We start from the raw sequence: 25,182 nt of genomic DNA on the forward strand, positions 1-25,182 counted from the left end.
CCTTCACAGTGGGGGTCCCCACTGGGGTGCCTGGCCAGCCTGGGTGAGGGGCTGATGACTGTTGCCAGGCTGGCCATGCCTGTGGGCTGGAAGCAGGTATCAGGGATTTATTTATCTTCTATAATTGAAACTTTGTAGCCTTGAGCAGAGCAAATAGCCATCAGGGCAGGTGGGAAGCCCCATGACTTTCAAGGCATGTGTTGAGATGGTGGCATCACAAGATAGTTGGTTCCTGAGGAATGTGAAAAGCAGAACCCTCCCTCATGTAAGACATATAGTGCATTACCACATGACAGAGAGACAGAGATAGAGACAGAGACAGAGACAGAGACAGAGATAGAGATAGAGATAGAGATCTTCAGGTTAAGCCACTGAGATTTGGGAGTTGCTTGATTACAACAAATCCTAACCTGTCCTGACCACTATACCCTGAAGTTTTATTTTTGGAGCATGCATCTTAGTTTTCTATTGCTGCTATAACAAATTATCACAAACATGGTGGCTTAGTGCACCACAGATTCATTCTCCGGCAGCTCTCAATATCCAAAGTCTAAAATGGGTTTACAGAGCTAGTTCCTCCTGAGGCTCTAGGGAAGAGCCTGCTTCCTTGCCTTTTTTTCCAGCTGAGAGGCCACTTACAGTCCTTGGTCCATGACCCCTTCCTTCAGCTTCAAAAGCAGCAGCATTTCTTTCTCTCTGACCTCTGCTTCCATCCTTACATCTTCCACACTCTGATTTTCTTCCCTCCCTCTTAGAAAGACCCTTAATTATTTTGCACCCACCTGGATAATCCAGGATAATTTTCCCATCTCAAGACCTTTAACTCAATCACATTTCCAAATCCCCTTTTACCATGTCAGGTAACATATTCACAGTTTCTGAGGATTAGGGTATGGGCATCTTTGGGAGGGGTTGTTATTCAGCCTATTATAGTCCTAGCCTATCCTGACTATTATGCACCACAAATTTGTTGGGTTGTTTTTTGTTTGTTTGTTTTTCAGAACATGTATCACAAATTGTAAAAAAATAATAATAAAAATTGTTTACTAGTAAATATTGATTTAATTTCTCCCACTCTAAAAAGAGGAAGTGCCTATTTCTTATTCACTGTTCTCTCTCCTGGTGGCATAAATGGTTAAATAACTACAAAGATGACAATAGCTAATATTTGAGTGGCTAGAGGCACTTAGTTCTTCCTGTGAATAATATAATCTGTACAACAGCCTGGAAAAGATAAGTAACATGACTTCTCCTGTTTTCAAGTGGAGAAAATGAACCTGGATGGGTTTCAGTAACTAGCCCAGAGGTGGGCAAACTTTTTGACTCAGGGGCCACAACGAGTTCTTAAACTGGACCGGAGGGCCAGAACAAAAGCATGGATGGAGTGTTTGTGTGAACTAATATAAATTTAAAGTAAACATCATTACATAAAAGGGTACGGTCTTTTTTTTTTTTTTTTTTAGTTTTATTCATTTCAAACGGGCCGGATCCAGCCCATGGGCCGTAGTTTGCCCATGCTGAACTAGCCCCTAAAACCACTCAATTACTAAGTGATAGATCTGGACGTTGCTCCAAATCTGTCTGACCCCAGAGGTTTTTTACGTTTAACAGACAAGGTACCAAGGGCCCATGAAATAAAACACAATTTAGATCACCCTAAAATCGCTGAATTTAATAAGAAAGACACATAAAAATAATACAATTGTGATATAATGTAACAATTATAATGTAATCTGAATAATGATATTATGTTCTGAGAGAGCAGAGATGGAAGATGGTTAAACTTGACCTGAGAGTCAGACTTTCTGAAGGGAGGTAATTTCTGATATCAGCTTTAAAGGGTGGAACAGGTTCACCAGGTGGTGGGGGATGCGAGAGGGAAAAGCATCCCAGACCTAGGGAGCAGCATATACAAAGGAACCAAGGCAGGAAATAGCAGGTGTGTTTGGAGACAGTGGCAGAAGAGAAACATGGGGACATGTGTGCCCTGCTGGGGACCACATCCTCCACCCAGCACTGGACCAGTACAAGGGTGAGAACTGGGGGGGTGGGGGGGGGGGAAAGAGAGGGGAGTGGAGAGGGGTGAGGGGAGGATACAGCAGACACTGAGTCCACTGAGCCTTCCTCCTCCTCAGATTGCTCATGAGCCAGTGGGTATGTGTTAGAGAATTCCCCCTCTTTTCTCCTCAGCCTCCATGAGGTTTATTCATCCTTAATTCATTAATTTCTCATGAATATTTTGAGTGCCTACCATGTGGTGGGTGCTGGGTTAGACACTGAAATCCTCAGCTAATTGTTCCTTCTCTTTGGGATGCCAATTCTAAGGATCAACTGCTCCTTCCATCTGGAAAATCCTTTTGTGTCAGATTGACATCACCCTATATAATAAAAGCCTAATATGCAGATCAACCAAACAGCGGAATGATCGGTGGAATGACCAGTCGCTATGATGCACACTGACCACCAGGGAGCAGATGCTCAATGTAGGAGCTGCCCCCAGCCTGCAGGCCCCAAGCCAGCCAAGGTGGGTGCCAGTGGGGGCTCCCCCGATCGCCCTGCCAGTTGCCCCACAGATGGGCCATGATCACCAGCCGGGCCTAGGAACCCTACCCATGCACAAATTTCATGCACTGGTCCTCTAGTTTATACATATTTAAAGGAATTGTCTTGAATCTGTGTTGCATTTGTAGTTATTTTTAAATTTTTATTCTATTCAAAGTATCCTCATATTTCATTTTATTTGATATTCATAAGAACCTCGCAAGGTAGACAGGACAATGCAATTATTTACATTTTAAATATTAACCAAAAAAAGAATGGATTTTATACCTTCAGTTGTCCCACAAGGTGTTTTGTGGGTTGGTGTGTGTGTGTGTGTGTGTTTTCAATAAGGTGTCATAGCTAACTTTTTCAGGCCATAATAAGTTTTGTATGAAATAATTTCTATATAGTACTGTAAGATTGTGGTTAACACATTTCATGTATGCATGCTCATTTGAGCAATATAAGTTGATTAACTATTTGCTCTGTGAGCAGTAACAAGTTAGACTCAGGGATTTCTAATCCTTAGCACAAACTTTCAAAACCAGAGCGTACAGATGAAGAAATTGAGGCTCTAAATCACCTCCCAGTTTTCACCTTTCTTCTCTCAAAACAATGCAGTTGTGTAGGATTCTTCTTTTTGCCAGCCCCATCTCAAATCAAAGCCCTGTGATTTCCTCTTGTCAATCAATACAAAGAAAAATCTCAGTTCATGTTCAGCGAAGCTGTGCATTTTAGTTGGCAGAGCCTGCCTCGTCTGCCCTTCAATTATTCTGGCTGTGGTTCCCTCAAGCTGGTGTCACTGGGCTGATCAATTCAATGCCATCTCTATCTAGTTGCCTTTGTCAATTTTTTCCTTGCTAGAATCCCCTTTAGTATTTTGCAGATTAAGATGACAGTAATAAGGGAAACTTTCAGGACAGAGTGTGAAATGGCTGTATGGATTGAATTTGACCAGGTCTTGTGCTGCTGTCCATTGTTCTGAACTGGCTTTGGTGGCTGGACTGGGTGCAAAGTGGAAAATGGGGAGGGGAGAAAGAGGGCAGTTTTGTACAACAAAACATGAGTAGAACCAATGGGGTCAAGTGGAGTGAAAGCCGCAAGAAACCCTATGGATACTTGATGTCAGTGAAGGAGAGGGGGGCCAAAATGGAGGCACTTTGATTATTGGAAATGTAAAGTGCCACCCTACCAGAACAGACAATATTTTCCCATCTGAAATCATCAGCCAATTAATGCTGTACTTATTTCCAAAACATGTACTGTTGTCACAGGTAACCATTTCATCACTGCCAAAACCACCTTGATCATCATGAACATCATTGTTCCTCTCCTCCTCTTCCTCCTCCTCCTCCTCAGTCTCTTTATCCACATCACAACTACTTTTATCAAAATATCATTATGTGGGCCTCCTTTGTACCAGGCACCCAGCCAGGGGTGATGTCCATGACAGTCCTATGATGTGAATAGTTGTATCCCCATTTTACTCATTGGGAAATAGGGGAAAGAGATTGGAAATACTAGCCTCGCCAGAACTTAGAGAGAGAGAGGATTCCAACCGAAGACTTTTCAACCCTAAAGCCCATGTTCTTTGCCCTACTGCTGCACTTAATGTAGTCTGGGCAGGAAGGGAAAGATGGAAAAGACACTAACAGTGTAGTGAACAACGCAGAGAGAAGTGCAGGGACCACCACCTCTCACCGCATTCCTGACAGAAGGTGTCCCCTGCAGTTGAGCTGAGTCAAGCAAGACAGCTATTTTTCAGAAAATAAGGGAAATGAGCATTCCAGACAGAGGATGAAATGTGTGCAAAAGCATAGAGTCCCATGCCCTAACCGGTTTGGCTCAGTGGATAGAGCGTTGGCCTGTGGACTGAAGGGTCCCAGTTTTGATTCCGGTCAGGGGCATGTACCTTGGTTGCAGGCACATCCCCAGTGGGGAGTGTGCAGGAGGCAGCTGATCAATGTTTCTCATTGATGTTTCTAACTCTCTATCCCTCTCCTTTCCTCTCTGTAAAAAATCCATAAAGTATTTTTTTTTAAAAACAAAAGCATAGAGGCCCTCATTGCTTCCACAAATAGTTACTGTCCTCTCTGCCCCAGGTGATAGGTCAGGAAATCCAGGGGTGAATCAAAGAGAGAGAAATGAATGCCTCCTTACAGTGAATGAAACAGAGGACATAAGATGAGAAGCTTTAAGAACAGTAAGTATCTAGAGGGGATATGAGAGGAAAAGAGGCTGTTAATCCCACACCTGTATAGTGTTTTACAGTGAATTTCCACATGCCTCGTACATAGCAGGCACTCAACTAGCTATTGAGTGAATGACTGAATGAGTGATCTCTGTTGTCCTTTAAAACAGTCCATTTTCTTGTAATTTCCATGAGGAAGGGAGCACTTGTTCACCACCATCTGATACAGAGGATTGACATTTGTTGACTGAATAAACTACTGACTGAAAAGGCAGGTAGGAAGGCTAGACAGAGATTACTGTCAATTCACCCTCTTATGCAAGAAGCATTAGTTGACTCTCAGCTATAAATAAGCATATCCATTTCACAGGTAGGGAAGAGATATTAAGTGGCTGCCTCAAAACACACATTTAGGGAGTGGAAGAGGCAGATGTGGAACCCAGGCCTCTCCTATCAGTGTTTTTCTTCTACAGCACACAGTTTCCCTGTACCAGTAAATTCATCAGTTTATGGTTGCCTCCAAGGGCCACGGATGCTTCTTCCCTAGCAAACAGCTGGGCTGAAAACCCTGCTGCTGGCTTACAGCTGGCACCCTCCCAGGTGGAGGAAATTGGGAGCTGCTGCTGGGAGTCCTTTTCAGGGATTGCTGTGTAACCGACTGCTGCTGCAAACCTCTTTCACACGAGGCTCTGGCTTCGCTGGCTCTTTGAGTGGAGAAGATCCTGAGGTGTGGCGAGTGGATCAGCAGAAAACATGTTCAGAAAGCACAAAGACTGCTGCACATCAGCTTTGATTGAAGACATTTTGTCCCAGATGAAGGGCATTGCAAATTCTCGTTAGTTGCATTTATGGACTATTTGGAGGCCCAGACTGAGGCTGTGTGTAGTGTGTTAGAAGGAACTGGGGGATGTTGGTCGGAAGGTCTAGGTCGGCCATTTATGAGCTCTTGGATCTTAGGTCAGTACTGTGGCCCCTCCAGCTTCCCTTTCTTGGTCTGTGAAAGGGAATTTGTCGCTTCTCCTAGCACTGTGGAAGCCCAAGCGAAAGAATGCATGAAAGGGTCCAACCCAGTGTGGGCAAGGGAAAAGAGCTTGAGTTTTGGAATGAGATTTGATTATTAAATCTAAATTTACCTCTGAATAGTGATGCAAACTTTGACAATGCTCATAATAATAATAATTAGCATTATAGAAAATAGGTTCAAGGCCCTGTGCTGAACACATGGGTTGTCTAAATTAACAGGCATCAATAGAGTAAATACTATTATTGATGCTGTTTTATTGATGAGAAAACTGAGGTGATGGAGGTCAAGTTCAAACACTAGTTGAAAGGGAAAGGGTCAGGATTCCAACACAGCTGGTCTGATTACAAAGTCACTATGTGGTTGCTAATCTCTTAGCTAACCTGCTCTCTCTCCAGGCCTCAGTTTTCTTATCTACCAAATGGGGTTAATAATGTCTGCCCTGCCAGGCTGTGGGGAGACTCTGAGGTTGTTTCTGAAAAGCACCAATCACAGCGCTGCAGGCTGTGTGAATGGTGCCATGTGGTGGTGGCACCACGGTGGCCATGGAGGTGGAGACGGTGATGGCAGTGATGGTGGCACAACAGATCTGAAAATTGACTTCCACTGCTATTGCTGAGAAGGAAGGTCCTGCATAGATAGAAAGCCAGACAGAAGCTGCTCTCTCTTCTTTCAAATCACAACAAAATCATATAACACCTGTGAAAGCTGTCTCCGTTGCATTTAGAATGGTGTCTTTGATTTCTCTGACTGTTTCTGCATGCAGCTGGGACTCTCATATAAAAAACAAATCTAAGAAATCGACGTGGCCACGTTTGCTACAGCGTTTACATCATATGGTGTAGGGTGAAAGCAATAAAGTGGCTCAAAGAAGGTATTCAGGCCTTCTATTTTCAGTGTTCAGTAAATTGCACCTGAAATAAAACTGTCATAAACCCAAAGGACACTGAGTGACTGTTCCGTCTGGGGTGCGAGAGGGCAGCCCGGAGAGCAGGAAGCCCTGCAAATAAGGACGCTCTGTGGTTGAATTTTCCAACGTGCTGGCAGCCAGTGTCCTGTGAGCTTTCCCGTTTCTCGGCCCCGAGGTTCAGTGCCAACGAGCGCCAAGCAGGGGAAGTGTGTAGGGGAGGCCAGTCTGGGGTAGGCTGAGGGCTGGCCTGGGCAGAGACCATAAAGTCTGGCTACAGGCCCTTAGTCCCAGGCTGTTCACTAAGTCAAACTTGAGCTGCTCTGCTGGGATCTGCATTTTGAACTTGGCCTCTGAGAAGGTATGGCCCAATTTTCCCTTGGAGGCCCTTACCCCCACCATAAAATGCAGCTAACCGGCAACATTTTAGTTTCTTGAAGTGCTCTTTCTTGAACCCATTGTGGTTTTGGGTGGGTTGTTGTTGTTTTTGATTTTTGGTTTTCTAATTTTCCAGAAGACATCATAAACCTCACTTGTTTGACATGAACAGCTGTCCACCCTTGTTTTTCTCTGTGCTTGAGCATTTCTGAGCAGGCCCATGCCTTGAGTGAGGGGGTAGGGAAGTTGCAAAATACCGATTTCTAATGCACCATCTCACCTGGCAAGTGGTTGAGTGTCGACCTATGAACTAGGAGGTTACAGTTCAATTCCGTCAGGGCACATGACAGGTTGTGGACTCGATCCCTAATAGGGGACATGCAAGAGGCAGTCAATCAATGGTTCTCTCTCATCACTGATGTTTCTGTCTTCTTCTCCCTCTCCCTTCCTCCCTGAAATTAATTTAAAAAATAAATAATAATGCACCGTATCCCTATTATAGAGCCCAGAAAGTATTTTGAACCATAAAAATGCAAATGTGTGTTGCTAATTTTGTCTGCAATGGATTACAGGGCCTTTTGGGATATAGCCTCACCCCCTTTCTCACCCTCCCTTTCTCCCACGTCAGCCATAATCCCCACCTGGCAAACCCAACCTGCCTGCTCTCTCAGGCCTCAGGTCTTATATGCCCCCTCCACCTGTGATGCACCCATCTTGTCAACGGCCACGCTCCTATTTATTCTCGCACCTGGCTTTCTGCAGGAAGGTCTCTGCACTCCCCTAACCTGGCTAGTCTTTCCCTCCACTTGCCCTGGGGCTGCCCCATTGCAGCAGTGATTGCGGGGCGCCGTCACTGTGTTTCCTTTTCCATCTTTTCCATCAGACCGGGCCCCCTGGGGTAAGCCCCTTGTCTGTTTAGTCATTGATGTTTCTCACGGTTGGCATGAGACAAATCATTGTTGGATGCATTGGGAAAAGACAAATGAAAATCTGTGATTAGAGAAAAGGCATGCGATCGAATAGAGTTCCTCTGAAAACATCACAGGCTTCTGTGTTGGGGCTGGGATCCCAGCTCAGATCCGACACACATTAGCTGTGTGACCTGAGCAAGCTTCAGAAGCTCTGCTCCTCGGGTTTGTCTCCATCTTCAAGGGCACAGCTCAGAAGCCCAGGGTCACAGTAACGGAAACAATGTGTGCATGCTGCTGGGCACAGTGCCTGGAGACAGAGTAAGAGATTGAGATGGAACCTAAGAATTCAAGGCACCTTTCAGATATTTTGGTCTGGAATTACTTCTAATTTTTCCTCAGCTTCCTCCATGCATAAATACATCCAAATACTTTCTAATCAGCTCGTTGTAATTCAGAAGAACACATATTGCTGATCTATGCCATGTGCCTAGGCATAGTGACAGAAGCACCAAAAGAGATTTGGAGGCACAGCGCCTTGAATGAGTCTGGGTTACCTAGTGTGTCACTCTCCTGCTCATAGCCTTTCCAGGCTTCCCAATGACTACTGGACAAAATCACAATTCCTGACCTGGACTATGAGTCCTGCATGCTCCTGCTCTACTAGATGATTCCAGCTCTTACACACTGCACAGTGGGAGCTACCATGGGTGCACTCCAGGGTCAAATAAAGAAGAGGAGGAAAGTTTAACCAGGGTTAGAATTCTAGGCACATGTACTCTTACCAAGGCACAAATACATAGGAAGTGGGAGGGAGGCAGAAGAGTTGATATATTCCAGAGAGTGATTTTGGTGATCATCCATGGGGTCTAATCTGGGTGTGTGGAGAAATGAAGATGGCGAGGGGTAGTAGACAGGAAAGACCTGTTGAGGCCCAGGGGTTAATTCTGTCACCTCACTCCAATGGTTTGCTGGAGTGGGGTGGCAGAATAGGCAAGTGGGTGAGATGGGAGGTGGTGATCCAAGAGCAGGATCTTTGAAACTGATCTGCTGGAGAGGGTCCAGCTACTGAGAATGACAAAGTCTAAGGTGTGTCTGTGGACATTGCAGCTGAGGTGGGGTGGACAAGATCATCAGAAATGAACCCAGGCTATTAGAAGGATTATCTATTCTAGATGGATTCTAAATTGCTCATTGTCAAGGGAGTGGAGGGAGAGGAGTGAGGCAGGTGCTAAAATCCTCAATAAATAAAGAGAAGAATGACCACGGATGTAGATGGTGGCAGGAGGAAGCAGGGGGTTTGGTTTGGAATACTGTTAGAAGGAGTTGGTGTTTCCTAGAAAGGAGAAGTTTTGTGGAAGTGACAACGAGGAGCTAAGAGGACATTTTACCCACCTCCTGGCCAGGAGTGAGGAGTGTGGAAGAAATATCCACACTTGAGAAAACATCTGGGGAATCGGTGTCTTCATGGAGATACCAGTTTGAATCAGAGCAAGAAAGTGAAGGGCATGTTCATAGAAGAGATTGAGGACATGAGGGAATGTTGCTAACCACTGGCTGGGAGTTCCAGACTACTCAGTGGAAGGGATGGGGAGATGAGAGAAGGGTAAGAAATGGTGTTCAGTTGGGCATATGAGAGAGATCTGTGGGACATAAGGACCTGTGTTAGTGGGCCAGCTTGATAGATAGATAGATAGATAGATAGATAGATAGATAGATAGATAGATAGATAGATAGATATATCAAAGAGGAAGGAAGAGTGAGAGAGAGATACAAACATCAATGATGAAAGAGAACCATTAATCAGCTGCCCCTGCACCATCCTCCTGGGGATTGGGCCTGCAACCCAGTCATGTGCCCTGACTGGGAATTGAACTGTGACCTCCTGGTTCATAAGTCAACACTCAACCACTGAGCCACTCTGGTCAGGCTTGATGATGACCAAGATGAACAGGGATAGAAATTGTGCTGACCTATCCTTTCAGGGAGAGTCATCGCTAACTGCTGCCCACCATTAAGGATTGGGGATTCAGGCAGCTTTAATCCATGAGATGGGGTGTTGTGAGGGAGGCATGGTGCTCTCATTAGGACCATACAGGACTGTGTGGGTGGCTTGAAATCAGCAGTGGGCAGTGCCATGGCTGTTGGAGAGGTGTTTGGTAGCATGGTGAATTTGGGGCACCTCCCTTTTAGTATACTGCATCTGAGGAGCAGTCTTACCAAGAGCACTGACCTGGGCCAGACACTTTCCAGGCTTTTTATACACTTACCTGCAACCTTATGACAGTCCCATGTGGTGGGCATTCTTAGCCCCATTTTACAGGTGCAGAGAGCTTTAGCAGCTTGCTCAAGGTCACAGCTCTAGAAGAACATGAAGGATGGAAAAGAGTTCTGATTTGACCTGATGGGTAATGGGGTGTGTAGCTATTGCTTCTCACACCTTTATGATGTAAGCTTTTAACCTTTCCATCCTGTATCTGCTCAGAGGTCAGATGGGAGGTTTTCAAACAGCACTTCTATGCTCTGTTGTTCCTGCTGCTTCCTGGGGGCTTCAGAATGAATCACTGGTACCAGGAACATGACTGTTTGGACATTACTATGGCCCTTGAAGTAGTGAAGGTTGGATCAAAGCCCTTTTACTCCTGAAGGATGCTGTTTTTAATGACCTTTTATTTCTCTCCATCTTAGGCAAGATTTGACAGCTATTGCTGCCTCTCCTCCTGGGCTCATAATTTTTTTGTCTTCTGCTGCCTTTTCTGTGCTTTGGACTTTGAGCTTGCATTTTTCTTAAGGCTCCTGCACTCTTGTACCAGAAGGAGAATGTTTACTGTGTGGTAAACCACTGCCATTTATGTTGCCATACATAGGGCAATATTCAGCAACTTGCAGAAAATCAAAAGTGAGTTGGCTTTCTTTTCTTTTTAAATCAAGAAATCTGCATCAAAACGGTGTGTTCCCCTTTTGGTACTTATGTTTATTTTTATGATGACTTTCGCCTCCTGAATAGCTACTAATTTGTTGAGCAGGTGTGGGCCTTGCTCACTGCAGCTTGCGTTGTTGTGCGATGTGTGCTGCTGTAGGTGTGAGTAAGCTCAGGGAGCTGTGACATAGGAGAGTTTCACCCAGCAGCCTGCCACATCAGGCTAAATGTGAGAGGGTGCAGCAGCTGTCTGTACCATCTAAATATATAAAAGCCTAAGCAACCCTCTGGCTGGTAGCTACAACATGCACTGACCACCAGGGGGCAGATGTTCAATGCAAGAGCAGAAACCACAGGCATGGAAGCGTGGAACAGACTGATGAATCTCAGAGCGAAAGAGGGAGGGAAAATGGCGGGAAGAGATTAACCAACGATCTTATATGCATACTACAGGCCCTCAGCCTGGCCTGCAGGGATTGGGCTGAAACCAGCTCTCCAACATCCCCCAAGGGGTCCCAGATTGCAAGAGGGCTCAGGGCCAAGCCAAGGGACCCCACCAGTGCATGAATCATGCACTGGGCCTCTAGTATGTTATAAACCAGAAATCAGGACAGGTGATTTGACACAGAATTTATGATCATTTGCAGATCCATTTTGAAAGGGTGTAACACTAAATTGTATTTTATCTAGTTCTGCATTTTCTTATCACTTTTTAAATTGCATGAAATCAGAACTACCTTGAAAACCCAAGGTGCATGGTCACAGTAGCAATATAATTTATTAAAAATCTAAAACTATCCAAATTATATTAGATCCAATGTTTTGCTCATCTCAGAATCAATAACTAAAGCCCGAGAGAGTATTTTAAATGCAAATGTAAATTGCTTTCCTGAGATTTTTATTTGTTTATTTGTTTCATTTGTTTGTTTAAAAGATGTGGTTAGAGGTACATTTTTTTTACATAATTTCTAAAGTAAGTGTGACATGTACAAAATTGATTATGAAATATCTATGAGGTAGAGTTAAATTTGTAAGTGAGGTATACTGGCAGAATAGTTAAGTTCAGTCCTAGAGACAAAGACACTTGGATTCAAATTCCCATACCATTTTCAAACTGTGTAAACTGGGAAAGTTAATAAATTGTGGGGCAATACCATACCTGCTTTCCACGGTTATTGTGGAGACTAAGATGCGCATAATGGTTGCTGCTAAGAATGATGAAGATAGGAAAAACAGAACATGATTAATTTTCTGAAACTTGCAAAGGGAAAATATACTTCCCAAGAAGCTAGTATTACAGTATTTGTGCTCACTTGATCAAGTATTAGCTTTATTTCTGAAAATAGTAGCCCCACCCCCCACCACCAAATTTCTAGACCCACCAACAGATTCTGAAGTTTAAGGAGTCCAAGATAGAGCATGGGTTCCAGATCCTGATTGTATGAATTTGAAGCCCAGGCTTGACCCTTCCTTGTGTGACCTTGGACAAGTTACTTAAGCTCTAGGTGCCTCACTACATATCTGGGTTTATATCTTGGAAAAACACAGAGTTAAACTTAAAGCTTAAATAAAGTAAGTGTTTAGAGCAGTGCCTGCCACGTGGTAATGTCATATAAGGCATATATATGTCAAATAGACATACAATGCCTACTTCTGTTATTATTACGATTATTATTATTATTCCTTAGGTTCCTATAAAATAAATATTAAATGAGAGGCCTCTGTTTGATGAAGTCTTTCCCTCCTGGTTTGGCTAAGTACATCCATCCTATATAATAAAGAGGTAATATGCAAATTGACCCTCACTCCATCAGGCTGTCACAAGATGGCTGTGCCCACAGCAGAGGTGGCGTTCCCATAATGAGCGATCAGCAGGGACCTGAGACTGAGTGGTGCCGGTCCAGGGGACCTGAGGCTGTGCCCCCTGCCTGGTGGGGCTTGATGGGGGACCTCAGGCTGCGCCCTCCACCTGGCGGGACATGTGAGTGGGCGGGGACTTGACTCTGGGTCCCTGGTGTGCCCCAGACTCTGACAGGAGGAAGATTTTCATATACATTTTACAAATTTTCTTTCATCTATGACACTTCTATTATAGAGAAAGGACAAATAGCAATATTAAAACATTTCCTCTAATTAATTCCCTTTTAACGTGCATGAATTTCATGCACCGGGCCACTAGTGTATATGTAATACTACTACATTTAAAAAACTGAAATTTAGACTTGTAACTTTCACACTGATCTCCCTATTCTTCTGAAATAGCAATGTCTTTTGTTTCTCTTGGCTGGTTGTTACCTTCTTGGTTAATTTCCATATCAAAGAGATAACTCTCTTCTGTTTAGAGGACACCATGTCTTTTATCTTAGGTTGTTTCCACAATATCTCTGGAACCATTCTGACCTTTACTTCCCTGTGAGGTATTTGCAGCTTGCCCAGCCCAGGTCAGAAGTCTATGTTGGGGTTATCATCTGCCATTATAACAGTTAGATAATTTGTTTCTGTGTGTATTCTAAGATATCCTTGTGGGGGGATTTTTAATTCTGTAGTTACAGTTCACAAATTATGTGAACCTGCTCCTTTTTCTAAATGTTTGGCATGCTGATTCATTCATCAAACAGAGGCTAGTATTGGAAGTAGCACAAGTAAAATGTTGTACTGATCTAAAAGGGATGCTGAAAGACTTGTAAAGCAAGGTTTCATCCATTTACCAATTTTTTATTGAGCACCCACTATGGGCCAAATATACTTCTCAATGCTGTGCTACATCAGTGAACATATCCTGACTCAGGTCCCTGTCCTCAAGGAGCTTACATTCTGCGGGAGGGAGATAGACAGTGTAATCAGTGCTGATAGGTGCTATGAGGGAAAGCAAACCAGGATGTATTGTTCAGTGTTTTGTGTTGTAGACAAACAAACCTCTTGCTGCCATTTGGAGAAGAAAAAAAAGGGGGATTTATAATAGGTTATTTCAGGAATTTCCAGAGGGGCGGGGATTAGCTTTTATGCTCTAGCTCAGGGGAAAATCAAGCATCTACATGGTATTGCCCCAGTGGGAACCCACTGATCTGCCCAGTGCACAGCATGGGAATGTCTGCCTCAGCTGCTCCCCAGAGGAGTGGCTCCTCCCCAGAGGACTGGCTCCTTCCCTGAGTGGCCACACCCTCCTGTGCTCATTTCCCATGCCTCCCACAGCTACCTCTGCTTGGGAAAATTCTAGATGAAAGTGCCTGGGAAATGCAGTTCTGACATTCCCAGCCTGTGTTGAGGAAGGTTCACTAGAAAGTGTGAAGGAAGCCAGTCTGCTCCCAGGATGACGTAGGAAGAGAGTAGAGGAGTTGCTGTTTTATACAGAGTGGTCATGAAAGATATATCCTTTAGAAATTGTGTATGTAGCTTCTAGAAATAGATTCCCACCTCTACCCCCCAAATAATAGCTTAAGTTAAAAAGTTCTACTGTTTTCCTACATAAGAACTCTGGAAGTAGGGCGATAGATGAGTCTATCAGGATCACAGGTTTCTTGCACTCTCTCCACCATCCCTAGGTGCCTTTACCTGTTGCACTTATTGTTAAGCAGAATAATGGCCCCCAAAGATGTCCCTGGAACTTGTGCATATGTTACCTTACAAGGCAGAAGGGACTGTGCAGATGTGATTAAGTTAATGGTCTTGAGATGCAGAGAATGCCCCAGATTATCTAGGTGGGTCCAATAGGATAACAGGGTCTTTACAAGGGAAAGAGGGAGATGTGGTGGGGGCAGAGCAGAGATGTGATGGTGGAAGCAGAGGCTGGAGTATGTGTGACTACAAGCCAAAAAATGAAGTAGCCTCCAGAAGCTGGACAGGGAAGGAAAAGGATTCTCCTCTAGAACTTTCAGAAGGATCACAGCCCTACTGTCACCTTGATTTTAGACCAGTGAGACCCCCTCCCTTTTCCCCCATGGGTTTATTTGAGCCAAACTGATGACACATGCCAGGAAGCAAGATCTCAAATGCTCCCATGAGACCCATTTCGGATTCCAACCTCCAGAAATGTAAGATAATAAATATCTCTATTTCAGCTTTTAGGCTTTTCTGAATTTGCAGTAACTTGCTACAGAAACACTAGGAAACTAATATAGACCTCCAGCTCTTTCCTCTATATTCCAGGGTATATTCCACTGAGATTTTCTAGCAAATGAACCTAGTGACTTCTGCTAACGTATTAATGGTCAGTGTTCTCTGGAAGTGAGGCTGGGAAATTTAGTTGGCATCTAGACAAATCGCTGCCCCAGCCATTATAAGAGTTTGTGACTAAACAAGGAAGGGAAATAGAATTTGGATAGGCAACTAGAATCTCTGGTAAGGAGACCAAACATAAACCTAACGTAGGTAAGAGAACAGCCTTGTGGAGGTCTGTAGGGAGACTGTCCAAGACACAACAGGCTTTGTCACAAAATAGACCAATAGACAGTGATTAAAGGGATGACAGAAATAAGCACAAGGTAATATGGGAGCACACAGAAGGCCATCTAATCAGCCGTGGTGGGTTTACTGGACAGCGTGCCCATCCCCTTGTTCAAGGCCAGTGCTTCTACTTTTGTTCATTACCCCCAACCTCTCTTCCTTATCCCCTGTGGGACTTTGCTGCATTAATCATTTTCCCCTTTTTAGTCTCTCCATAGGTTCTTTCCCATCAACCTATAAACATGCTCAAATCTCTCCTACCTGAAAAAAAACACAAAACTTTTGGTTGACCCTAAATTTCCTTCTAATTACTCCTCTCTCCTTCCTTTGTCATGACAGCTTCCTAAAAGAAAAATTACTGTCACTTTTTTTATTCCCTCACCTTTCATTCACTCTAGAGCCCAGTGCAGTTTTGTGTCTGCCATGACATTCTTTTGCAATTTCCATGAAAAGGTTTCCATCTTGACCAATTCTATCTTTATCTTACAGAACTTCTCAGCTGAACTTGCCACTGCCAGGCACCAATTCCTCATTAATACCACCCACCCCTTCTCTTTCTCCCCCGATTAACCTCATACCTCTTTGTTCTTTTCAGACTTTTTTTTATTGGCCTCTGCTATTGTCCCATGGCCCTGAACTCACCACACATTCCCCTGTGTGATCCCATCCAGTTCTATGGCCTCAACAATCACCTATAATAACAAGAGCTAAAATTTAATAAGTACTCATTATGTCTCCTAAGTACTTTATGTGTGCATATTAATTTAATCCCCCGAATAACTTGTAAAATAAACTCAAGAGTCTGGAAGCTTTGCTAGAAATAAATGATAGAGATTTATTTAAGGGTCTTAGAGTTTGCAGACTGGGAACACAGCCAGGCAAAAACCCAGAAGTGTTCCAAAGAAGAAAGAAAAGTTAAAGTTCTTATAGCAAAGAGTATTCTTGAGAATTATCCATCATGCCATCTTAACTCTAGGTTTGGTCCAGGATGGTTATCAATCAGATGACTGGCAGGATGATGCGTGCCAGGAGGTCTGGTCATGCCCTGGTCGTCTGGATAATGGATGTCATGTGAAAGCATACCTGATTACCTGGACATATAAGTCCTTCAGGGAGAAATTAGAGAGATACCTGGACGTCCAGATGTATATCCAGGCATTGACACAAGACTGGAAAGTTCAAAAAAGTTCCAGCTTCTAGTTAGAAAAAGAATAGACTCCTCCTGTGTCTCCCTTCATGTTGATACTTTTAGCAGCTTATTTAAAGTGAGTCCATTTCATATATTCCCTATCTTTTCTCTTATTTCCCCCTTCTGATCAGGATTATTCTTTCAGAAAACATCATAGATCAAACAGTAGAGGAGACTAAAGGGTGAATGCATCCTTGAACCCATGGATATTAAATAGTGCATCTCCCTATCCAACCTGGGAGTGGCCAAGGCCAGAGGTCTATACCATATAGCTTTTGTGTTTCACTAGGATTACCCAATAAATCCCACATCATCTTCTCTAGTCTGTCTCCAACCAATGAGAACTTTTTAAGTTTATAACAGAATTACATGGATGGTTGTTTGCAACATAAAGAAGCTGAAGAGCTTAAATGTCACTATCCAGGAGTTAACCATACGAATTCATCCAAATTTGTGCATATTGTCCAGTTGTCTGGTGGTTTTGCCAGGATTCTCACTATTTGCTGTCTTTAAGGCTGTGTGAACAGTAGCATTATAGGAAAAGGAGAAACCATGAGCAGTTGTTTCCATGGTAGTGTTAATAAACCATTTGTCAGGTATTTTTGCCTTCTAGAGCGTATGTGTGTGGAGAGAGAGAAAAAAACATCGATGTAAGAGAGATACATTGATTGGTTGCCTCCCGTACATGCCCCAACTGGGCATTGAACTTGCAACCTAGGTATGTGCCCTGACCAGGAATCAAACCCACAACCTTCTGGAGTATGGGATGACTCTTCAACTGAGCCATACTGGCTGGGCATTTGTCAGGTGTTCTTCATGTAATATCAGCTGAACTTAAAGTTGAACTTTGATTTTGTTATGTAATCAAATTTTTTAAAGAATTTTTTAATTGATTTCAGAAAAGGAGAGAGAGAGAGAGAGAGAGAGAGAGAGAGAGAGAGAGAGAGAGAGAGAGACAGACAGACATCAATGATAAGAGAGAATCATTGACAGCTACCTCTCACAGACTTCCTATTGGGGATGGAGCCCAAAACCCAGGCATGTACCCTGACCGAAATCAAACCAATGACCTCTTGGTTCATGGGTGGACACTCAACTCTGAGCCATACCAGCTGGGCAATAATAATTTTTATAAGGTTTTTTGATCACTCCCTTTGGTGGGGGGAGGGAGGATCCACCAAACTAAACCTGAAGTATTAGACATAGGTATTTGACCATAAACTCAACAATTACTTTGGCTTTTATGTTAAGCAAAAGTAAAAGCCCACTGAATAAAAACATTTCCATTAAAAGAATAACAAAAAGGAATAAGCAGAAATATAAAATTATTTACCTAACATTCTAAGGTTGTCTTGGGATCTTTGTTTGAGGTGATCCACCCTTTTTAAATGAGAAATATGACTCTATGAGTCAATACGTTTTAGCAGCCAAGTATCTGTCAAAAAAAACCCCAATATGGCCCTTTCCTTCTGGGCTATAGATTCTTTGTGTAGATTTGTCTCCCAGTATACAAAAACTCCAGGTCAGAGATCACATTTTAGTTCATCAGTCTGTCTGTTGTTATTGAAGGATTCCTCTGCTAACTTGGTGTTATGTTTCAAATCTTCTAGATAAAAATTTTACAGTATGGCATTATATCTCCTTTTACTATTATTGAATCCTTCTGACAGGAAATCAATTTCATAGGTCTGCCAGTAATTATCTCAAATGGAGACAAGTTATGTTGTCCAAAAGGAGCAGAACGTAAATTCATTAGTGAAATCAGTAGAGTGTTTAGCCACGATAAGTTAAGACACTCAGTAAATTTTACCAGTGAGTTTTTATTATTCCATTTGTCCCTTCTACCAGCCCAGAAGATAAGGGGTGGCAGGTACAATGAAAATGCTGTAATAGCCAAATTTCACACACGTGTTTTAATATTTGTCCTGTGAAATGAGTTCTGCCGTCACTGTGCAGTTCTAGGGGAAGATCCCACGGAGGGTTCTAAAAGTGTTTTTGCTACTGCTTGAGTAGTGTTTTTCTACATAGGAAAGCTTCAACCCAATGAGAAAATGTGAAAATCATTGCTAACACATTTCTGCATCCAGAAACTTGAGGTCATTGAATAAAATTAAGTTGCTATGTCTCCCAAGACCCAGAAGAAGGTATGGTAAAATGTCTCATTGAGCTATATAAAGGTTTTCTAGGATTATGTTTGTGACAAACAAGACATTTCTTGTATATGTTTCAGGCAGTTTTTGAAGAGAGAATTCCAGAAATACTGATGGCCCCTTTGAATAATTTATCCTAATGAGTTAACTCACGAAAAGGAAAAGTCAAAATTTCTCGAATTGCTTCTGATAAAACTGTCTCTTATGTAGTCCACACCAGAGACCCAATCCTTAATGGTATTTACAGCCAACTCCCAGCCATTTTTTTGCTTTTTAGTTAAGGAATCTCATTGCTGTCTTTTTCATACTGATTTCTCTAAGGTCAGTTTGGAAGACACTGAAGCTATTAATTGTGGCTTTGGCTTTTGCATCACAGAAATTTTGCAACTTGATCTGCCATTGCATTTCCTTCTGCTAATTTTGAATCATCTTTCATGTGTCCAGGAATCTTTATAATAACTAAAGCTTTTGGGAATCAAATATCCTCTAATAGGCTTTTTACATAAGTGCTATGTTTTATTGGTTTTCCAGATGAGGTTAAAAATACCTCTGTTTCCACAGCATTCCAAACTCAAGAGCAAGCCCAAAGGCGTATCTGCTGTTTGTATCAATATTGGCTGTTTTGAGCTTTGCTAATATACCAGCTCTGGTCAGAATGAATAATTCAGTTTGTTTGAGCAGATTTAGCCTGTGGGAGTGGCTTAGGTTCAGAGACCTTAACCTCAGAGGGATTGGTATCCAAGTTGATAATGTCCTTCTAAAGATTTAAGATATGAACCATTCGAAAACCAGATTATTTCAGTGTTTCCAAAGGATTTTCCTTTGAGTCAACTCAGGATTAATACTTGGTCTGTGAGTTAAATACAATCAAGATCAGACTTATCAGTTCAGGGAATGCAAAGTTGCCAGATTCAAAATGTTACATTTAGAAATAGTGGCATTAGGTGGAGACAATATTAAAATTTCATAAGAAGTTGGTCTATACACAGACAAATATTGGGTCTGATGTTATTCCCACAAAGCCTTTACAACATGAGGTACAAATACAGTCAAAGAAAACCTAAAACTAATATTTTAATATCTGCACTAGCATAGCTGTGGCTGCATGGCACTCAAGGAGGGGTCCCTTTGACACAGAGGCCAGCTGTAGGCCTTAAGGCAGGGGTCCACAAACTACAGCCCGCGGGCCACATGCAAACACAAATATTGTATTTGTTCCCGTTTTGTTTTTTTTACTTCAAAATAAGATATGTGCAGTGTGCATAGGAATTTGTTCATAGTTTTTTTTTTAAAAAAACTGTAGTCCGGCCCTCCAACGGTCTGAGGGACAGTGAACTGGCCCCCTGTTTAAAAAGTTTGAGGACCCCTGCCTTAAGGTCTAAATTGATCACCATGTTTTTGAGCAGGCAAGCCTAAAGTATCTCCTTGTCTTTCATGTACAAAAAGGGAAAACAGTGAAACATAACTGGGATGTCTTGAGACAGGAGAAGACAGGAGACTGCCTTTTTTTTAATTTTTTTTATTTTTCAACTACAGTTAACATACAGTATTATATTAGTTTCATGTGTACGCCCTAGTGATTAGACATGATATAACTAACTAAATGATCATCCAGATAAGTCTTGTACTCATCTGACACTACACATAGTTATTAGAATATTATTGACTATATTCCCTATGCTGTTTTTTACATCCCCATGACAATTCCTTCTTGAAGTAGACCCTAATACTGGTTTGGAGATGATGAACTCCTTTAGCTTTTTCTTATCTGGAAACTCTTTATATGTCCTTCAATTCTAAATAATAGCTTTTCTGGGTAATCTTGGTTGTAAGTCCTTGATTTTCATTGCTTTCAATATTTCTTGCCACTCCTTTCTGGTCTGCAAAGTTTCTGTTGAGAAATCAGCTCATAGTCTTGTGGGAGCTCCCTTGTAGGTAATTAACAGCTTTTCTCTTGCTGTTTTTAAGATTCTGGTCTTTGTCTTTAATCTTTGGCATTTTAATTATGATATGCTTTGGTGCAGGCTTCTTTGGGTGAATACAGGCCATGTGGGGGGTGAGGGAGCACATCTGTAGTGTCCAGCTTGGGTGATCACAGAGGCTATGCAACTGGGCCCTACACAACACCTACTATATAAGGCCATTGTGCAAAGCTCAGGATACAGGAGACATAGCAGCTCTACAAAGTACATAGAAACAAACAAAGGGAGGCTGCCAAAGTGTGGAAACAAAGAAGCATGTCCCAAATTAAAGAACAGAAAGAAACTCCAGAAAAAGAACTAAACAAAATGGAGACAGCCGATTTACTAAATGCAGAGTTCAAAACAGTATTTCTAAGGATGCCTATGAACTTAGAACTTTAACAACATTTTAAAAAGGGGATAGAAATCATAAAATCAAACCAGTCAGAAAGGAATGCTACACTAACTAAAATGACAATAATTTACAGGGAATAAAATGATGAATAATCTACAGAAAGTAAAGCCAGGAATCAAATCAGCAATTTGGAATATAAGAAAGCAAAAAACAGAACAATAAAAGGAAAACAGAATCTAAAAAAATGAAGACAGTATAAGGAGCCTTTGAGACAACTTCAAGCATGCCAACATTCACATCATGGGGATGCTGGAAGGAGAAGGGAAAGCAAGAAATTGAAAATCTATTTGACAAAATAATGACAGAGAACTAGACACACAGTCCAAGAAGTGCAGCTGTTTCCATACCTTGGCTATTATAAATTACTAGAGGCCTGGTGCACAGATTTGTGCACTAGTGGGGTCCCTCTGACTGGCCTGCAGGGATCAGGCCAAAATCGGCAGTCCGACACCCCCCAGAGTGCGAGGGGGCCCAGAGTGCGAGAGGGCACTCAAAGTTGTTGTCACTCAACAGCTCCTGTGTTGAGCATATGCCCCTTGGTGGTCAGTGCATGTCATAACTACCAGCCAGTCAGCCAGTCGGTCACTTAGGCTTTTATATATATATAGATGCTTCAGTGAACACAGGGGTGCATCTATCTTTTTGAGTTAGTGTTTTGTTTTCTTTAAATAAATACTCAGAAGTGGAATTGCTAGATTAAATGATAGTTCTATTAATTTTTTTAGGAACCTGCATACTTTTGTCCATAGTGGTTTTACCAATTTAGGTTCCCACCAACAGTCAACAAGAGTTCCATTTCTCTACAACCTCTCCAACACTTGTTATTTATCTTTTTTATAATAGCCATTCTAACAGATGTGAGGTGATATCTAATTGTGGTTTTGATCTGCATTTCTCTGATGATTAGTAATGTTGGGCTCCTTTTCATGTACCTGTTGTCCATCAGTATGTCTTCTTTGGAAAAATCTTCTGCCCATTTCTCAATTGAATTTTTTATTTGCTATTGAGTTGTATGAGTTTTTATATATTTTGGATACTAACCCCTTATCAGATATATGATCTGTGACTATTTTCTCACATTCTGTAGGTTGCCTTTTCATTTTGTTGATATTTTCATTTGATGTTCAGAAATTTTTTTAGCTTGATGTAGTTTATTCTTTATTTTGTTTCCTTTGCTTTTGGAGTCAGATCCAAAAAGTCATTGCCAAAACTAATTATAAGGAGCTTACTGCCTGTGCTTTCTTCGAGGAGTTTTATGATTTCAGGTCTTACATTCAAGTATTTATTCCACTTTGAGTTGATTTTTGTGTATTGTGTAAGACAGAAGTCCACTTTCATTCTTTTGCATGTGGTTGTCCAGTTATAACAACACTGTTTATGGGAGAAACTGTCCTTTTCCCCATTGTATATTCTTGGTTCCTTTGTTGTAAATTAATTGACTTTATATGTGTAGATATATTTCTAAGTTCTCTAGTCTTTTCCATTAATTTATGTGTCTTTTTAAATACCAATACCATGCAGTTTTGATTACTCTAATTTTGTAATATGGTTTTAAATCAGGGAGTATAGTGCCTCTAGCTTTGTTTTTTCTTTCTCAAGACATTTTTTTTTTTTTGGCTATTTGGAGTTTTCTGTGGCTCCACACAGTTTTAAAAATATTTTTTCTATTTCTGTGAAAATACCATTAAATACCATTAAATTTTTACCACTAAAAAATTTATAGGGATCACATTGAATGTGTAGATTGCTTCAGGTAATATGGACATTTTAACAATGTTAATTCTTCCAATCCAGGAACACAGAATATATTTCCATTTCTTTCTGTCATCTTCAATTTTTTTCATCAGTGTCCTATAGTTTTCAGGTATAGCTCTTTCACCCCCTTGGTTAAATTTATTCCTATTACTAGGTATTTATTCTTTTTTATGCAATCGTCAATAGGATAGTTTTGTAATTTCTCTTTCAGATAATTTGTTATTAGTGTATAAAAACACAACAGATTTTTGTATGTTGATTTTGTGTTCTGCAACTTTACTGAATTTGTTTATTAGTTCTAACAGTTTTTGGTGGAGTCTTTGGGCTTTTTGAAATTCTTCTTTTGGTGTTAAGCTCTAATTAAATTTGTTATTTACTGAGTTCTTTAGAAACAGAGAGGGAAGGAAAAGGAGGGAGGGAGGGAAGGTGAAAGGAAGAGAGAGAGAGAGAGAGAGAAAGAAAGATCGATTTGTTGTTTCACTTAGTTATGCATTTATTGGTTCTTGTATGTGCCCTGACCAGGGATCAAACTCACAACCTTGATGAATCAGGATGATGCTCTAACCAATTAAGCTACCCAGCCAGTGCTTGGCTTTTCTATATTAATATTATGTCATCTGCAAATAAAGACAGTTTTACTTCTTTCTTTCCAATTTTCATGCCTTTTATTTATTTTTCTTGCCTTATCACTCTGGCTAGGACTTCCAATACTATCCTATATAATAAAAGAGAAACATGCAAATTAGCCATCCCTCCACTATGCTCAAGCCATGCCCACCAGCCACGCCCACCAGCCAATGAGGAGTGAATATGCAAATTAACCCAACAAAGATGGTGGGTAATTTGCATACACAGAGCAGAGTGAGAGAGCCAGCAGCTTGTGGGGATGTGACTCCCTCGGTCGGGGAAAACCCAGAGTGTGGGGAGCACCAGGAATGCTGAGAATCATAGTTCTGATGGCAGCCCCAGGACCAGAAGTGGAAGCCCAGAGCTCAGGGAGCACCAGGAATGCTGGGAATTGTAGTTCTGGTGGCAGATGGATCTCCTAGACCAGCCGTGGGCAAACTACGGCCCGCGGGCCGGATCCAGCCCGTTTGAAATGAATAAAACCAAAAAAAGAAAAAAGACCGTACCCTTTTATGTAATGATGTTTACTTTGAATTTATATTAGTTCACACAAACACTCCATCCATGCTTTTGTTCCGGCCCTCCGGTCCAGTTTAAGAACCCATTGTGGCCCTCAAGTCAAAAAGTTTGCCCACCCCTGTCCTAGACACTAGAGCAAAGTGAGCCTGGAGCAAGTTACTGTTGTGATTGGGGATGGAGGGAAAGCAAAGGTGAGAGACATAAGTAAAATCAAAGTGTCTAGGAAAAATTAAAGGGAAGATATACTAAAACTTCCAGGAAATCTCCACCAATGGAGCAAAGAAAAAAAATGCCTCTATTATTCTGTGAGCAACAAACCAAACTGGGTTGGGGGTCTTGGACAATTTGCTCATATGATTGCAAAGACAGAGAGAAACACCCGGATTGGAGAGGGTGCAGGTCGGGCTGAGGGACCCCCCCTCTACCCCCCCCCCCACGTCCAACCTCAGTGCACGAATCTTCGTGCACCGGGCCCCTAGTGTTTAATAAAACTGATGAGAGTGAACATCCTTGTGTTGTTCTGATCTTAGAAAAAAATCTCTCAGCTTTTCACCATTAAATATGATGTAAGCTTTGGGTTTGTTATATATGGCCTTAATTATGTTGAGGTATGTTCCTTCTGTATTCACTTTGTTGAAAGTTTTTATCATATATGGATATTAAATTTTATCAAAGGAATTTTCTACACCTATAATCGTATGATTTTAGTCTTCATTTTGTTAATGTGTATCACATTGATTTACTTGTGGACATTGAACCACTCTTACATCCTTGGAATAAATCCCATTTGATCATAGTGTTGAATTGTTGAATTTGTTTTACAAATATTTTGTTGAAAAATTTTGCATCTATGTTCATCAGGGATATTGGCTTGGAGGTAATCCATAATCCTATTTCCTAATCATTCCTATAGAGACTAAAATTTACCAAGCACTAACATTGTAGTTCACGTGGCTTCAGACAGTGAAGACCTAAAAATAACCATCACTATATATTTTTTTAAATATTAACCACTAATCACCTCGCACCCATTAGGATGACTACTATCAAAAAATAAAAAATACATATATATAGTAAATAAGTGTTGCAAGGATATAGAAAAATTATAAGAAATGTTCTAGTTAGGAATGATGCAGCTACTGTGGAAAACAGTATGGTGGTTCCTTAAAAAAATTAAAAATGAAATGATCCAGCAAATGCACTTCTGGGTATATAACCAAACGAATTGAAAACAGGGACTCAAAGAGATATTTTATA

At 41.6% G+C, this 25,182-nt stretch overlaps 2 protein-coding genes across 4 annotated transcripts in view; one reads left to right on the forward strand and one right to left on the reverse strand.

Moving 5' to 3' along the window:
• PRKAA2 (protein kinase AMP-activated catalytic subunit alpha 2) overlaps nt 1–25,182 on the reverse strand; it is a 259,642-nt gene that overhangs the window by 107,647 nt on the left and 126,813 nt on the right. The gene's annotated exons all lie outside the window — the stretch shown is intronic.
• FYB2 (FYN binding protein 2) overlaps nt 1–25,182 on the forward strand; it is a 96,625-nt gene that overhangs the window by 9,100 nt on the left and 62,343 nt on the right. The window lies entirely within an intron of this gene.

Source organism: Myotis daubentonii, chromosome 3, assembly GCF_963259705.1.
Source record: "Myotis daubentonii chromosome 3, mMyoDau2.1, whole genome shotgun sequence".
Lineage (NCBI taxonomy): Eukaryota > Metazoa > Chordata > Mammalia > Chiroptera > Vespertilionidae > Myotis > Myotis daubentonii.